Source organism: Zea mays, chromosome 3 (genome assembly GCF_902167145.1).
Source record: "Zea mays cultivar B73 chromosome 3, Zm-B73-REFERENCE-NAM-5.0, whole genome shotgun sequence".
NCBI classification, from domain to species: Eukaryota; Viridiplantae; Streptophyta; class Magnoliopsida; order Poales; family Poaceae; genus Zea; species Zea mays.
This window is the reverse complement of record NC_050098.1, coordinates 80,690,770-80,707,680: the sequence shown is the minus strand read 5'-3', so window position 1 is coordinate 80,707,680 and position 16,911 is coordinate 80,690,770. Positions and strand designations below refer to the sequence as shown.

General features: G+C 45.1%; 1 pseudogene; it reads right to left on the bottom strand.

Annotated features, from left to right (window-relative positions):
• The window catches only part of LOC109945032 (F-box protein PP2-A13-like), a 75,032-nt pseudogene extending 63,761 nt beyond the window's left edge, over positions 1-11,271 (bottom strand).
• Between the last annotated feature and the right edge of the window lie 5,640 nt (positions 11,272-16,911).

The window sequence follows — 16,911 nt, the reverse complement described above, 5'->3', positions numbered from 1 at the left end:
GTTGAATGCTTAAACAATTCCTGCATTACCTTCCTTGAACTTGATTACCTTCCTTGAAACCTTGTTTTTACAAAGAGGTTTTACTATGCTTAGTATTGCTCTAGAAAAACAAAAGGATTTGTTTTACAAAAAATGTTTGGCAAAGTGGGAGGGTTGTTTTCAAAAATAAAACTTGATGGTGGATCCATCATGGCCATGATGGGTTCAACATCGAAAAAGATATACCTCTGCCAGGTACCAAGATTTGGGTTTAAATGATTAAGCTGAGACCGGGCGGGTGACTTGCACGAGAAGAGAGTCTCGGTGTAGTGTCTCCGTCTGAGTCGATTAAGGACCGTCTCGATGTAGGCTTGATGACCGAGGACCCTATAGCTGGTCACATGCCTCGTCATGGGTAAGCCTTGCCTCGGGCAGACTAAGGCCAGAATAAGATAACACGAAATGGGCGTGGAGCAGTGGCGGGAGTAGCGTGTACCCTCCGTGGCAAGAGGCTAGACGGTGGTGTATCTGTGCTCTCGGTTTGCGTGAACCTGATCTGGTCTTAAGAACCCCGGTGGCGGGTTGACATATGCAAGGGTTAAGTGCTACATATGTCGTGTGATTGGAGATCCTCAGCTGAGTATAATCGATTCGGATCGCCGTACCTTCGCGGTTATGAAGACTTGGTCACTGCCCTATACGTAGCAATCCACTAAAGATGATGGGTTTGTTAAGAAATTGGCTAGTGTAGGTCAAGTGATTGAACTAGGGTAGAAAGAACTCTAGTTGCAGGTAATTTTACTTAACTTGACAAATAAAACTGGATTATTAAGGATCCACTTTAGTAAGCATTTCTGCAAAACAGAGTCTTCGATTATTGAGAAGCCTTACCTTGACTCCCTTAAACCAGCATACCCTTGAGAGTCTTTTCTTTAGTCGGGTAAGTCTTGCTGAGTAATTCCATACTCAGGGTTTTATTCCCTGTTGTTTTTCAGGTTCTAACTTTGTGCTGTTGTTAATGGTGTTAAGTGCCGGTGGGCTCGGCCTTCTTATAAGTCTAAGTAACCCTTCTATACTTTTTATTGAGGATGATCCCTTGAGCTAGCATATATTTCAAACTTATACTTTTGTAATCACTCCGATAAAATAATGTAAAATTTTTGTAACTTGTAAAATTTGGTAATAAGATTTCCGCTGCAAAAATATTGTTGTATGTGATTTGTGTTACTTAATCTTGCGGTCCTGGTTGTAAGTGGTTTATCCGATGTCCTTGGGGCAATCGGACAGATCCTTTTAAGTTATCTGGTGCACATGCATAGCCGTCTGAGGTCTTTGGGACAAGGACAGGTGCATGTGGGCCCAATAACTTGGAGGTTCTGCCACAGCGGCCGCACGAGGAGGCGGGGGCGGAGGAGCCGCGCCGGGCAGGGCGGGCGCGCAGGGCCAACCGCCATGGCTGGTGGGCGCGGAGATGAGGGAAGGGTGCGACCAAGCCGAGCAAGAAGAGGAGGGGGGTGGGGAAGGGAGAGGGAGGGAGAGGGAAGGAAGGCCGGGGGCTCACCGTAGGCGGACGGCAGACAGCGGCGTCGGGCGAGCCGGGGTCGGGCAGGGGAGCGGCGTGAGGGAGAGGAGGGATCGTGCAGGGTTGAAGAGAGAGAGGGGTTTGGGGAGGGGCTGACGGGTGGGGCCCGCAGGGGGGGGAAGGCGGCGGCGGCGTAACCGCCGTGCGGGGCGCGCACGAGGGGAGCGGCGGCTGGGCCGCCACGGGCCCAAAGCGGGGGGGGGGGGGGGGGCGAGCTGGGCCGCCGAGGCCGGCTGGGCCGCGCGCGAGGGGCGAGCTAGGCCGCCGCCCAGGCTGGGCTGAAAGGGGAGGAGGGGAGGGGAGAGAGGAAAAGAAAAGATTTTTCCTTTTTAAAATCTATTTTCTAGATGAATGCTTTCACAGTTTCACTCAATCAAAACAAATCCATGGTTCGGCATGATGCAACAAACAAAAGATAGTATTTTCTATTGATTTGCTTTACATGAGAACTCAAGCCGAATCTCGCTACAACTTTGGAAAAGGTCAAGGCTTAGCGAGGGGAAAGGAAAAAGGAAAGGGTAACGCCCGAATTTGGCGAGTGAAGAAAAGAAAACAATTCAACTCCAAAATTCGGGGCGTTACACCACACCATGCTCATCTTGCTTGTTGCAGAATACCCATTTGGTTCTTACAACATTTTGGTTAGGACGTGCAACTAAATGCCATACCTCATTCCTCGTGAATTTGTTGAGTTCCTCTTGCATTGCCAACACCCAATCCGAATCTCTTAATGCATCTTCCACCCTGTATGGCTCAATAGAAGACACAAAAGAGTAATGTTCACAAAAATGAGCGACACGAGATCGAGTTGTTACCCCCTTATGTATATCGTCGACGATGGAGTTCACCGGGTGATCTCGTTGTATCGCTTGGTGGACTCTTGGGTGTGGCGGTCTTGGACCTTGATCATCTTCCTTGTCTTGATCATTGGCATCTCCCCCTTGATCATTGTACTCCTCTTGAGGTGGCTCATCCTCTTGATCTTCATTTTCATCATCTTGAGCTTGATCCTCATCTTGGGTTGGTGGAGATGCTTGCATGGAAGATGATGGTTGATCTTGTGCTTCTGGAGGCTCTTCGGATTCCTTAGGATACAAATCCCCAATGGACATGTTCCTTAGCACAATGCACGGGGCCTCTTCATCATCTAATTCATCAAGATCAAATTGCTCTACTTGAGAGCCATTAGTCTCATGAAACACAATGTCACAAGAAACTTCAACTAGTCCAGTGGACTTGTTAAAGACTCTATATGCCCTTGTGTTTGAATAATAACCAAGTAAAAAACCTTCTACATCCTTAGGAGCAAATTTAGATTTTCTACCTCTTTTAACAAGAATAAAACATCTGCTACCAAAGACTCTAAAATATGAAACATTGGGCTTTTTACCGGTGAGGAGTTCATAGGATGTCTTCTTGAGGATTCGGTGAAGGTAGAGTCGGTTGATGGCGTAGCAAGCGGTGTTGATTGCTTCTGCCCAAAACCGGTCCGAAGTCTTGTACTCATCAAGCATGGTCCTCGCCATGTCAAGTAGAGTTCTATTCTTCCTCTCCACTACACCATTTTGTTGTGGTGCGTAGGGAGAAGAGAACTCATGCTTGATGCCCTCATCCTCAAGAAAGCCTTCAATTTGAGAGTTCTTGAACTTCGTCCCATTGTCGCTTCTAATCTTTTTGATCCTTAAACCGAACTCATTTTTAGCCCGTCTCAAGAATCCCTTTAAGGTCTCTTGGGTTTGAGATTTATCCTGTAAAAAGAACACCCAAGTGAAGCGAGAATAGTCATCCACAATTACAAGACAATACTTACTCCCGCCGATGCTTATGTAAGCTATCGGGCCGAATAGATCCATGTGGAGTAGCTCAAGTGGCCTGTTAGTAGTCATGATGTTCTTGTGTGGATGATGAACACCAACTTGCTTTCCTGCTTGGCATGCGCTACAAACCCTGTCTTTCTCAAAATGAACATTTGTTAGTCCTAAAATGTGCTCTCCCTTTAGAAGCTTGTGAAGATTCTTCATCCCAACATGGGCTAGTCGGCGATGCCAGAGCCAACCCATATTAGTCTTAGAAATTAAGCAAGTGTCGAGTTCTGCTCTATTGAAATCAACTATGTATAGCTGACCCTCTAACACTCCCTTAAATGCTATTGAATCATCACTTCTTCTAAAGACAGTAACACCTACATCAGTAAATAGACAGTTGTAGCCCATTTTGCATAATTGTGAAACTGAAAGCAAGTTGTAATCTAAAGAATCTACAAGAAAAACATTGGAAATAGAATGGTCAAGAGATATAGCAATTTTACCAACTCCTTTGACCAAACCTTGATTTCCATCCCCGAATGTGATAGCTCTTTGGGGATCATGTTTTTTCTCATAGGAGGAGAACATCCTTTTCTCCCCAGTCATGTGGTTTGTGCACCCGCTATGAATTATCCAACTTGAGCCCCCGGATGCATAAACCTACAAAACAAGTTTAGGCCTTGTTCTTAGGTACCCAAACGGTCTTGGGTCCTTTTACATTAGAAACAAGCACCTTGGGTACCCAAACACAAGTCTTTGAACCCTTGTGATTGCCCCCAACATATTTGGCAACTACTTTGCCTGATTTGTTAGTAAGCACATAAGAAGCATCAAAAGTCTTAAATGAAATATTAGGTTCATTTGATGCAATAGGAGATTTATTTTTGGGCAATTTAACATGGGTTGATTGCCTAGAGCTAGAAGCCTCATTTTTATACATACAAGCATGATGTGAAACATTATGAGGTTTCCTAGCACGAATTCTCCTAATTTTGTGCTCAGGATAACTAGCAGGATATAAAATGTAACCCTCATTATCCTGAGCCATGGGAGCTTTGCCCTTAACAAAGTTAGACAATTTCTTAGGGGCATTAAGTTTGGCATTGTCTCCCTGTTGGAAGCCAATTCCATCCTTAATGCCAGTGCGTCTCGCACTATAGAGCATGCTTCTAGCAAATTTAAAATTTCCATTTTCTATCTCATGCTCATTAATTTTAGCACTAAGTTGAGCTATGTGATCATTTTGTTGTTTAATTAAAGCTAGGTGATCATGGATAGCATCAACATTAATGTCTCTACATCTAGTGCAAATAGTAACATGCTCAACGGTAGATGTAGAGGGTTTGCAAACATTTAATTCATCAATCTTAGCATGTAAAATAGCATTCTCATTTCTAAGATTGGAAATAAAAACATTGCAACCATTTAAATCTTTAGCCTTAGATATTAATTTATCATTCTCAATCCTAAGGCTAGTAAGTGATTCATTCAACTTGTCAATTTTAGCAATCAAACCAGCATTATCATTTTTAAGTTTGACAAGAGAATCATCACAAACATTTAATTTCTCAACCTTAGCAATTAAATTGGCATTTTCAATTCTAAGGTTAGAGATGGTGGCATGACAAGTGCTAAGCTCACTAGTTAATTTTTCACATTTTTCTAACTCCTGAGCATAGGCATTTTTAACCTTAACATGCTTCTTGTTTTCCTTAATAAGGAAGTCCTCTTGGCTATCCAAGAGTTCATCCTTCTCATGAATAGCACCTATCAATTTATTTAATTTTTCCTTTTGTTGCATGTTTAGGTTGGCAAAAAGGGCAAGTAAATTATCTTCATCATCACTAGAGTTATCCTCATCACTAGATGTTGCATATTTAGTGGAGGCTCTAGATTTTACCTTCTTTTTGCCGTCCTTTGCCATGAGACATCATTTGTGGCCGACGTTGGGGAAGAGGAGACCCTTGTTGACGGTGATGTTTGCGGCGTCCTCGTCGGAGGAGGAGTCGGTGGAGCTCTCATCGGAGTCCCACTCCCGGCATACATGGGCATCGTCGCCCTTCTTCTTGTAGTATCTCTTCTTTTCCCTCCTCTTTCCCTTCTTGTCGTCGCCCCTGTCACTATCACTATATAATGGACATTTAGCAATAAAATGACTGGGCTTACCACACTTGTAGAAAACCTTCTTGGAACGAGGTTTGTAGTCTCTCCCCTTCCTTTGCTTGAGGATTTGGCAAAAGCTTTTGATGATTAGTGCCATCTTCTCATTGTTGAGCTTGGAGGCGTCGATGGGGAGCCTACTTGATGTAGACTCTTCTTTCTCCTCCATCGCTTTGAATGCGACGGGTTGCACCTCGGGTGTGGAGGTGGCGCCTCGCTCGATGATTTGTTTGGAGCCTTTGATCATCAATTCAAAGCTCACAAACTTTCCTATAACCTCCTCGGGAGACATTAGCTTATATCTAGGATCATCACGAATTAATTGTACTTGTGTAGGATTAAGAAAAAACAAGTGATCTTAGAATAACCTTGACCATTTCATGGTCATCCCATTTTGTGCTCCCGAGGTTGCGCACTTGGTTGACCAAGATCTTGAGCCGGTTGTACATAGCTTGTGGCTCCTCTCCTTGGTTGAGCATGAACCGACCGAGCTCCCCCTTGATCGTTTCCCTCTTGGTGATCTTGGTCACCTCGTCTCCTTCGTGCGTGGTCTTTAGTACGTCTCAAATCTCTTTGGCACTCTTCAACCCTTGCACCTTATTATACTCCTCTCGACTTAGAGAGGTGAGGAGTATAGTAGTTGCTTGGGATTTGAAGTGCCGAATTTGGGCGACTTCATCCGCATCATAATCTTCATCCCCTACGAATGGTACATGTGCTCCAAATTCAACAATGTCCCATATGCTTGTGTGGAGTGAGGTTAGGTGATACCTCATCATATCACTCCACCTACTATAATCTTCACCATCAAAACCGGTGGTTTGCCTAATGGGACAAAAAGTAAAGGAGTATGTTTAGAAATGCGAGAGTAGCGTAGGGGGGTCTTACTAAACTTCTTGCGCTCATGGCGCTTAGAAGTGACGAACGGTGTGTCGGAGCCGGAGGTGGATGGCGACGAAGAGTCGGTCTTGTAGTAGACCACTTTCTTCATCTTCTTTTTCTTCTTGCCGCTCCGATGCGACTTGTTGTGTGAAGGGGATCCCTTCACCTTGTTACCAGACTCTCCCGATGGAGCTTTCCCGTGGCTTGTGGCGGGCTTCTCGCCGGTCACCATCTCCTTCTTGGCGTGATCTCCCGACATCACTTCGAGCGGTTAGGCTCTAATGAAGTACCAAGCTCCGATACCAATTGAAAGTCACCTAGAGGGGGGAGGGTGAATAGGCAAATCTGAATTTTATAAACTTTAAGCACAATCTACAAGCCAGGTTAGCGTTAGAAATAAAAGTGAGTCCGAAAGAGAGGGCGAAAAACAAATCAACCAAGGAAATAGAGCGAATGACATAGTGATTTGTTTTACCGAGGTTCGGTTCTTGCAAACCTACTCCCCGTTGAGGTGGTCACAAAGACCGGGTCTCTTTCAACCCTTTCCCTCTCTCAAACGGTCACCTAGACCGAGTGAGCTTTTCTCCTCAATCAATTGGGACACTTAGTCCCCACAAGGACCACCACACAATTGGTGTCTCTTGCTTGATTACAAGTTGCTTGAGAACAAGAATGGAGGAAGAAGAAAAGTGATCCAAGAACAAGAGCTCAAAGAACACTAGCAAAACTCTCTCTCTAGTCACTATTTGCTTGGAGTGGAAATGGTACTTGGAGAAGCTTTGATTCTATTGAATTTGTGTCTTGTATTGATTGCACTAGCTCTTGTATCGAATGTGAAGTCTGAAAACTTGGATGCCTTGAAGTGTGGTGGTTGGGGGGTATTTATAGCCCCAACCACCAAAGTGGACGTTGGGGAGGCTGTCTGTCGATGGGCGCACCAGACACTGTTCGGTGCGCCAGCCACGTCACTCAACCGTTAGGGTTCGACCGTTGGAGCTCTGACAGGTGGGACTACCGGACAGTCTGGTGGTGCACCGGACAGTCACTGTTCACTGTCCGGTGCGCCTTCTGGCGCCTGCTCTGACTCTGCGCGAACTATCCGTGCACTGTAGCTATGTCAGCCGTCCGTTGAACTCGACTGTTGCGCTTGCGACCGTTGCTCCGCTTGGCACACCGGACAGTCCAGTGCTACACCGGACAGTCCGGTGAATTATAGCGGAGTGGCTCTCTAAAAACCCGAAGCTGAGCAGTTCAGAGTTGATCTCCCTGGTGCACTAGACACTGTTCGGTGGCACACCAGATAGTCCGGTGCGCCAGACGAGGGCAGCCTTCGGTTGGTTATGCTCCTTTCTTTTTGAACCCTATTTTGGACTTTTTATTGGTTTGTGTTGAACCTTGGGCACCTGTAGAACTTATAATTTGGAGCAAACTAGTTAGTCCAATTATTTGTGTTGGGCAATTCAACCACCAAAATCATTTAGGAAAAGGTTTGACCCTATTTCCCTTTCAGTACCGCCGCCACGCAGCTCTCTAGCATGTCACCGAGGGACGTCTCCCCCACTCTTCATCTACGCCCAGGATGCTTGACCCTGTCTACCTCTCGACAAACCACATTAAGAGGGTGGTAATCTATACACAACCTTAGACTATCATCCTTCTTTTTCAGAAATAAGGCTGGACATCCCTAAGGCGAAGTACTTGGACGAATGAATCCCTTGTCCAGCAATTCTTACAACTATTTCTTCAATTCGACTAATTCCTCTGGTGGCATCCGGTATGGCCTTTTTGATATGGGTGCTGTTCCTAGCTGCAATTCTATGCCAAATTCTATATCTTGGTCGGGAGGCATTTCAGTAATTCATCAGGAAATACGTCGAGATACTCACTAGCCACGAGAATCCTTTCCAAGGGTGATTCAATCATGGAAATGGCACAAGAACGTGTGTCACCTTGGCTGGGAAGGTATAAGACAAGCTCTCCGCAGGTGGGGGAGTGTATTTCAAGGGCTCGGGCTGCGACATCTAGCAAAACCTGGTGCTGTGTCATCCAAGTAGTTCCCAAGATGATGTACACATTTTCTAGCCCAAGAATAAATAGATCAGTTTTGAATATTTTGGTTCCCATCTTTATAGGTGCGTGTTGAACAATTTGGTTAGATGCAATTTTGCCCCCTGGCGTTGCGATCATGATTGCCCCTTTTGTGTGGAAAAATGGTAGTTGTCACTTGACACTAAACCTTGGACTGATGAAGTAATGTGATGTGCCAGAATCAAATAAAACAAGAGCAGGATGATTAAAAATGGTAAAGGTACCAATCATGACTGGTGCTCCTTCGGGAAGTTCAGCTAATGTGGTGAAGTTCAATCTACCCTACCTCACTTGCACTTTCTGTTTCCTCCCCTGGTTCTGATTTGCATTTTGAGCTGGCTTTGGCTGGTTCCGAGGACAATCCTTGGCGTAGTGGCCTGTGTTGCCACAAGTGAAACATCTGTTGCCATTGCCCTGGCGGTACTACTACTGCTGTTGTGGGGGCTGGTTGTTGGAATTCCTCTGAGCTGGAGCTTGAGGATGATTGGGTGCTTGCTGCTGTGGTGGCCCAAGTACCCATCATCCTTGTTGCTATTGTGGTCCCCTACTCTGGATGTTGGACAATATCCTGAAACACTGAGGCTGTGTAGAGGGTCCTGCGACAGGTGTTTTCCTCTTCTTCTCTGCTCTGTGGGCCATAATACCTTCATCATTTTAGTGAGAGAAAATATGAATAAGGACATACTAAACATAAAAAGAATATAAACAATCATTCCAAATTATTATACTATTCACCTCTTTAATTCATAAACATGAATAAACATAAATAGTAATTATATTACATTTGTACCTTCGGCTTGACAGAAGGTAAAAGAGCGGAAGTGACACAAGAGTGATTACAAGTCAGCGTGAACAGTATGGTGTTACTGTTCATCTATTTATAGGCATAGGACGCAACCTGGATGAAATTACATTCATGTCCTTGACATTCATTGTTAACCATAAGGCAAACTGTCGAGAACTAGACAATCTTTCCCCCTTAAGTCGGTTTCTCCTTTCACCATCGTTAATGTGCTGAGCCGAAGCTCCTTCAGCCACATCTTCGGAGCTAGCTTGTCCTTTGTTCAGGCCGCACCTTCATACCATGCACACCTTCATCTTAAAGCCGAAGCTTCCTGAAACAGTTTATTATACTGGAAAACGTGTTAGTTATGTTTTTGAGGACCTTCGGAAGAGGAAGGCCCCCAACAGTAGCCCCTCGCAGTATTAATTTGTTTTTGCATTTAACAAATTCAGACTACGACATGAACGAAGGCCTTTAGCCGAAGGTCCGAAAAAACACCTTCCCTTCGCTAGAATAGCGAAAGTCAATGACATGTAGGGCCCGCCCAGTTGTAATACATTGGGCATATAAATAGGAACCCGCAGTGATAACATTTGTTGCGCCTTTCAATTGCTTGTGCTATTGTTTCAAGATTGAAATTTCTTGCTGTAAGATTTCACTTGATTTGTGGGCTTCGTTATTTACACAAGTGCTCGTTAGATGCCTAAAGAGAAGATGTCTGAGGAGAAGAAGGTTGTGGACCCTGCTCTAGCTGGGTTTTACGAAGCTATGGAAAAGACACACAGAAAAGATTACGAATGAAATATTAGTTGGGCTGTCTGAGGATTCTGATGATAGTGAGAACTTTGATGTGGAAAGTGGGAACGAAGATGCCGAAGATCGGCCCTGGCGGCCAAGTCATACTATCTTCGGAAAGTCGTCCATTAAACAGAGTCAGATTGATGCCATGAAAGGAAGATATTTCCGAGATATGTCCATTGTGAGAGCTGGAGGGGATAGTGCCGCCCCTGCACCCGAGGAAGATGAAGTTGTTGTTTACAGGAGCTTCATGAAGGCAGGTCTTTGGTTTCCATTGAGAAAATTTTTGGTTGAAGTGCTGAAGACCTTTGAAATTTTCCTTCATCAGATTACCCCTGAAGCCATTATTAGGATGGGGGTTTTTGTTTGGGCGGTGAGGAGCAAGGGCTAGATCCAAGCGCAAAGTGCTTCTGTAACTTGCATGAGCTACTGTACGAGACGAAGGCCACTGGCAAGGAGCAATATCACAACAATTTTGGTTGCTATGGCTTCGTTCCTTGTTCTGATGTAAGTTATCCAGTTCCAACATTTCGAAAAAGGTGGCCCGAGGCCTGGATGGAGGAATGGTTCTATGTAAAGAATAATCTAATTGAAAGGGAAGACATAAAGGGGATTATCTAGCGCCCTACCTGGTCTTGCTTCGGCATCAGAAGGCCGACTACTGTACTTGGGAACGACATCGAAGCCTGCCAGAAGGCTTTCAACAATGTTTGCGCCTTTATTGGCATAAGAGACCTAGTTCAGGAGCACATAGCCTACAGAGTGTGGCCTCTTGTGAATGACTGGGAGATGCCAAAGGAGACTGCTGCCGTGTCTAGTCAAGGTGGTTTGGTTTACTTGAAATACACCTTCAGATATAGAGACCAATTTGACGAGCCGAATGATGACTGGCTGACATATGTTGTGGCGACTGGCGATGAGTTGCTTGGGGCGTACACGAGAGCCGAAGATGATGCCATGACCTTAGCCTTCGGAGGACGAGGCAAGAAAAGGATGAACAGAGTTTTCGACGTTATCGACTTCGTGTACCCGGACTACACTTATCCCTCGCAAAAGCAGTGATAGAAAAGAAAAACTACCGCTTCGGCTATCTCTGTTGTGCCGAAAGGCAAAAAGATTAAGGTTTTAAAGCATTGACCTAGGTATATTGAAACGGCCACGGTGCCGAAGCTTGGTGAAGGGACATCTTCCATCGCGGAGCCAGGACAGTCTGCTACTGTCGACCGAAGCGCCAAAGAATCGGCTGAAGTGCCAAAGGTTCCTGCATCCGAATCGGCAGAAGCGCCGAAACATACTGCCGAAGCCAAAGGAAAGGCAGCCGAAGAGCCAGACCGAGAGGAAATGACAGGACCACCAAAAATCTTAAGTCCGCCACCGGAGCTAGAATTGCCGAAGGTGTCAAAAGCTCCTGCAATAACTCCAAAGAGGAGGAGGATGGCAAGTGTGCTGGATGCTGTCATGGAGTCAACAAGGACATTGACTCCTGCCTCTGCAAAGAAGGTTGCCGAAGCTGCTACGGCTCGCGTTGAAGCTAAAGCTGGGCCCTCAGTGCCCACTGAGGCAGTGCCTGCTGGAACTGAGCAGAGAACTGAACAAGAATCTTCAGATGCTGGCTTGGCTCTGGAGAAGAAAGACGCGCCCGAAAAAGTTAAATCTTCTACTCCCGAAGCACCCTCCTAAGATCTTGACTTTATTATACAACATGCTTCGGGTAAAAGGTTGTCTGAAGAAGAAATCGCGGAAGCCAAACACTACGCTCGGGAATTGAAGTACCCGAAGGGGGCCTAGTGTACAATGGCACCAACGAAGATGATTTTCTATACTGTCTCCCGAACAACAAGGAAATATCTGTCTGCCGGGAGATGGCAAAAAACATGGGATTTCCGAAGCTTGAAGTTGGCCTCTCTGCCATGTCAAAGGATGACCTCGCAGACAGCCTTGCGTACAACAGTCTGAAGGTACAAAAGTTATGGACTTATAAATAGATTATCTTTTGTCTTTTATTCTCGTGCTGATCCTTTATCTCCCTTCTTTTTGCAGGGCTCAATTCTTAGCAATGTTTTGAGGGCGCAGAAAAATGCTGAGGATGAAAGTTGTCAGATAGTGCTTAGCAACCTTCGGTCGGAGGTTATCAGACTGAGGAACAAAGCTGCAGAAAAAGACAAAATTCTGCTTTCCTTAGTGGACAGAGTGAAGAAAGATGATGCAAAATTCAATGCTCGATCTGAAGTCCATAAAGTCGAAGTTGAGAACCTTCAAAACAAACTTGCCGAAGCTAATGAAAATTTTGAACTTGCAAAAGTAAAGCAAGAAATAAGTGAATGGTCGAATGCTATGCTGGAAAAGAATGTTGAGGAGCTTCGTGAATCCAAGGAGAGATGCTTTGAGAAATCCTTGGATTGCGTAAGAAAACTAAAAACCAGCTTTGCCAAGGTGGGTGCGTATTCTTCCAAAGAAAAGTTCATTCGAGGTGACCCCGAGGGAATCATTGATTGGATAGGTGAAGAAGCCGAAGCTTTTGAAGATATCCTTAGTGATCATGGTGATATTTGTGCCTTCGCCGGTGCTTGGGGGGTTGCAGCAATTCTGGAGAAGGCTGGTTGTGACCATGTTAAAGCTGTGGCTCAGACCGAAACCGCCTTCTCCACAGACGACACGAAGGACCCCTCGGCCGAAGCCACTTTGGTGGGCGGGAAGTTTTATTCCGATGTCTGGGTGAACGGTGGCCGAGAAATGACCAACAAGATTATAAAGAAAAACGAAAAAGAAACTCATGATGCTCAAGAAGAAGCTAAGCGAGCCGAAGAAGCTGCCGAGCGCGCAAGGCGTATAGGTATTATTTTTGAATTTTAGCTTCGGTGTTTGTTTTCTAGCTTCGGACTAACGATTTGTTTACTACAGCTGAACTCTCACTGCTACCCGAGCCATACGACCCCCAGGCCGATCCCGTTATGAAAGAGGCGCTGGATGTGATGAGTGTTACCAATACCATCGTCGACGAAGTCATCGATAGACTGCTGAATGAGGCCACTGAGAAAATTCTCAAAGAAGACTAGGCTTTTGATGTAATGATACAATGTAACATTTGTGTATGAAACAATTATCAAACATGTATATTGATGTAATATATTTCTTTGCGATGCATGAAATTTACGCACATACCAATTTTGAGCCTTCGGCGAAAAAACACCTTCCCTTCTTTTCATGCTTCGCAAATAAAAAAGCCCTTTTATAGCAAAGCTATTGTGTGACATTGTTGTCAATAGGCTTTCTAGGTAAGATTGTATTTGCCAAAGGTTTGCTTTATGCCTCAATACACTTTCATTCATCAAGTTATTGCTGAAGATTTGCTTCGTGCTCACTCTTTGCTATCGATGTTGTATGATGTATGGTGTAATGCTATGCGGAATGATGCAATGATATGATGCAACATGATGTTTATGCCGAATACACATGCCCACACTGAAACACTCAAGACTCTGCATCCCCTTGGGGACGTCTTTGGAGTCTTTAAGCTCTGCATCCCCTTAGAAACGACTTTGGAGTTTCTTCACCTTAAATTTCGGTGGTATTTAAGCTCTGCATCCCCTTAGGAACGACTTTGGAGCTTCTTCACCTTATATTTCGGTGGTATTTTGGCTCTGCATTCCCTTAGGAATGACTTTTGAGCTTTGGAACTTACTCTGCGCTCCCTTAGGAATGGCTTTTGTAGCTTCGAAACTTACTCTGCGCTCCTTTAGGAACGGCTTTTGTAGCTTCGAAACTTACTTTGCGCTCCCTTAGGAATGGCTTTTATAGCTTCAGAAGTTTGTTAAGAGGAAGCATTTTACTCAATGATACGAGCACTATTATTACATGAAATCAGAATTCAGTCCTTCGTGACTTGTTTTTCATACAAGAAAAATAAAACAACAGAAAAGATAAAGATACACCAACGGTAGGATATTCTTTAGTAGATGTGCTTGGATTCAGGCACAATACTGTTGACTGTGCGAGCTTCGGACTCCTCCCGAAAATCTCGCTGCTATTGAGCGTGCTGGTGCCCTTCGGGCTACTGGCCTCGGGCCAGAGTAGGTGGTAGCGGTGGTGGTGGTGGGAGCTGGGCCCAGGAAGCTTGAGAGTGGCTTGCCGAAGCGACAGAGGCCGTAGGCTGTTGATTACCTATGTATTCTGGGACATAGGGAGAATAGCATGAAGCAGTATGTAGGACCTACTTCGGCTGATTCTGCCGTGCTTCAGCTTCGGCAATCTCTTTTTGCTTCTGAATTGTGACTTGGCATGTTCTAGTGGTGTGGCCTTTGTCTTCACCACAGAACAAGCAAAACAGTCTTCTGGGCTGATCTCCGTATCTTCCTCCGAAGCTTCTGCCGCCTCTGCCTCATGGGGCTGGTGGCCTGAAGGAGCTTTGTTGTGGCCCTAAAGACTGGGAGCTGTGTTGCTGCCTTTGAGGTTGACTTCCTCTGTCATCACTTGGGTTGGAATTATGGATCGACCTGACGTGCCTAGGGTGAATTCTTCCTTTGAAGTCCCTAGCCATCTCAGAAAACTTGTATGCTTCTTCCCTTCTTTGGCGAAAATCTTTGTCAGCCTGGATATACTCATTCATCTTTTGAAGAAGCTTCTCCAAGGTTTGTGGGGGCTTCCTAGCAAAATATTGAGCCATAGGTCCTGGCCGAAGCCCCTTGATCATGGCCTCAATAACAATTTCATTGGGCACTGTAGGCGCTTGTGCTCTTAGACGCAGGAACCTTCAGACATACGCCTGAAGGTACTCCTCATGGTCTTGTGTGCACTGAAACAAAGCCTGAGCAGCGACCGGCTTCGTTTGAAAGCCTTGGAAGCTAGTGATTAGCATATCCTTGAGCTTCTGCCATGATGTAATTGTCCTTGGCCGGAGAGAAGAGTACCAAGTTTGTGCTACGCTTTTGACTGCCGTGACAAAGGATTTCTCCATGTCTGCAGTATTGCCCCCATATGAAGATATGGTTACCTCGTAGCTCATCAGAAACTGCTTGGGGTCTGAATGCCCGTCATACATAGGAAGCTGAGGTGGTTTGTATGATGGGGGTCATGGGGTAGCCTGCAATTCTACTGCCAAAGGAGAAGCATCATCGAAAGCAAAATTGCCATGATGAAAATCACCATACCATTCATCATCGTTGTATGAATTCTCTTGACGAAGCTCTTTGTACTAGGGCCTTCGGTCTTGGTCATCCTGGGTGAGGTGCCACATTTCCTCGGCGGCCTCATCAATCTTCCTCTGGAGATCGGTGAGACGAAGCATTTTTTCTCTTCTTTTGAACCTGTTGATGGATAGCTTTGAGGTCCCTGATTTCTTGATCCAACTCCTCCTCCTGAGGTGTTGGGCTGGTAACCTTCCTCTTCTGGCTCCTAGCTTCACTTAGCGTCTCCTGATTAACGTCCAGTGGCTGCAGTGCAGCCCCTGGCCCTGCTGTCTTCTTCGGTGGCATGACGAAGGTCAAAGCTTGCCGAAGGTGGTCGAATGAGTTCACCGGAGGTGGGCGCCAATGTTGCTCCTTATTCTCAAATGCTATACACCAAGAACAAAGCAACATAATTGTTATTGATTAGGGACCTTCGTCCTTCGAAGCATTATCTCCCTTAGGATATAATGATCTCCAGACGAAGGTCATGAAGGACATACCTTCATCATTTTAGTGAGAGAAAATATGAATAAGGACATACTAAACATAAAAAGAATATAAACAATCATTCCAAATTATTATACTATTCACCTCTTTAATTCATAAACATGAACAAACATCAATAGTAATTATATTACATTTGTACCTTCGGCTTGACAGAAGGTAAAATAGTGGAAGTGATGCAGGAGTGATTACAAGTCAGCGTGAACAGTATAATGTTACTGTTCATCTATTTATAGGCACTGGACGCAACTTGGATGAAATTACATTCATGTCCTTGACATTCATTGTTAACCATAAGGCAAACTGTCGAGAACTAGACAACCTTTTCCCCCTTAAGTCGGTTTCTCCTTTCACCATCGTTAATGTGCTGAGCCGAAGCTCCTTCAGCCACATCTTCGGAGCTAGCTTGTCCTTTGTTCAGACCGCGCCTTCATACCATGCACACCTTCATCTTAAAGCCAAAGCTTCCTGAAACAATTTATTATACCGAAAAACGTGTTAGTTATGTTTTTGAGGACCTTCGGAAGAGGAAGGCCCCCAACAATATCCTCCTCGAAGGTACCTGTAAAAATTATGCCGCAAACAAGGCTGAGTATACTAATACTCAGCTAGACTTACCCGGTGTGAGGAGTCTACTCCTCTACCTCTAGACCATGAAGCTGTTTGACTGAGGGGTTTGGTTTGCCAAAAGCACTAGCTGAGTCTAAAATAAAGTTTTAACTTTTCAAGTTCTAGAGTAATAAAGTTAGACTATTTGAGCACTAGATATTCATACATGGTATCAAACATAATGTCAATCAACATCTTTTGCCAGTAACCTCATTTCCACTTATTACTCAATGCAGTACAATGGATCAAACAGTCTCATTAGCTGCGAGAAGCAAACGATTCGAATCAAGTTTTTAACCTTGCAAGGGAAACCTAAACACACGACATGTAGGAGCACTCCGTCCCCACACACATCAACCGTCCCCATCGATTCCCCGTCAGCAGAACATGGCCCACTATCATTGGCCTACAATGCTCCACTGACCCTGGTCACCGCCGTGCAGTGACCGCACTTGTACCCACCATAACCGGAATGGGAGACCCTGTCTCATGAACACATGGGGAGGTATGTCCGCTGGCAGGTTCACTCAGGTACTAGGCTTACCGATTTACCAT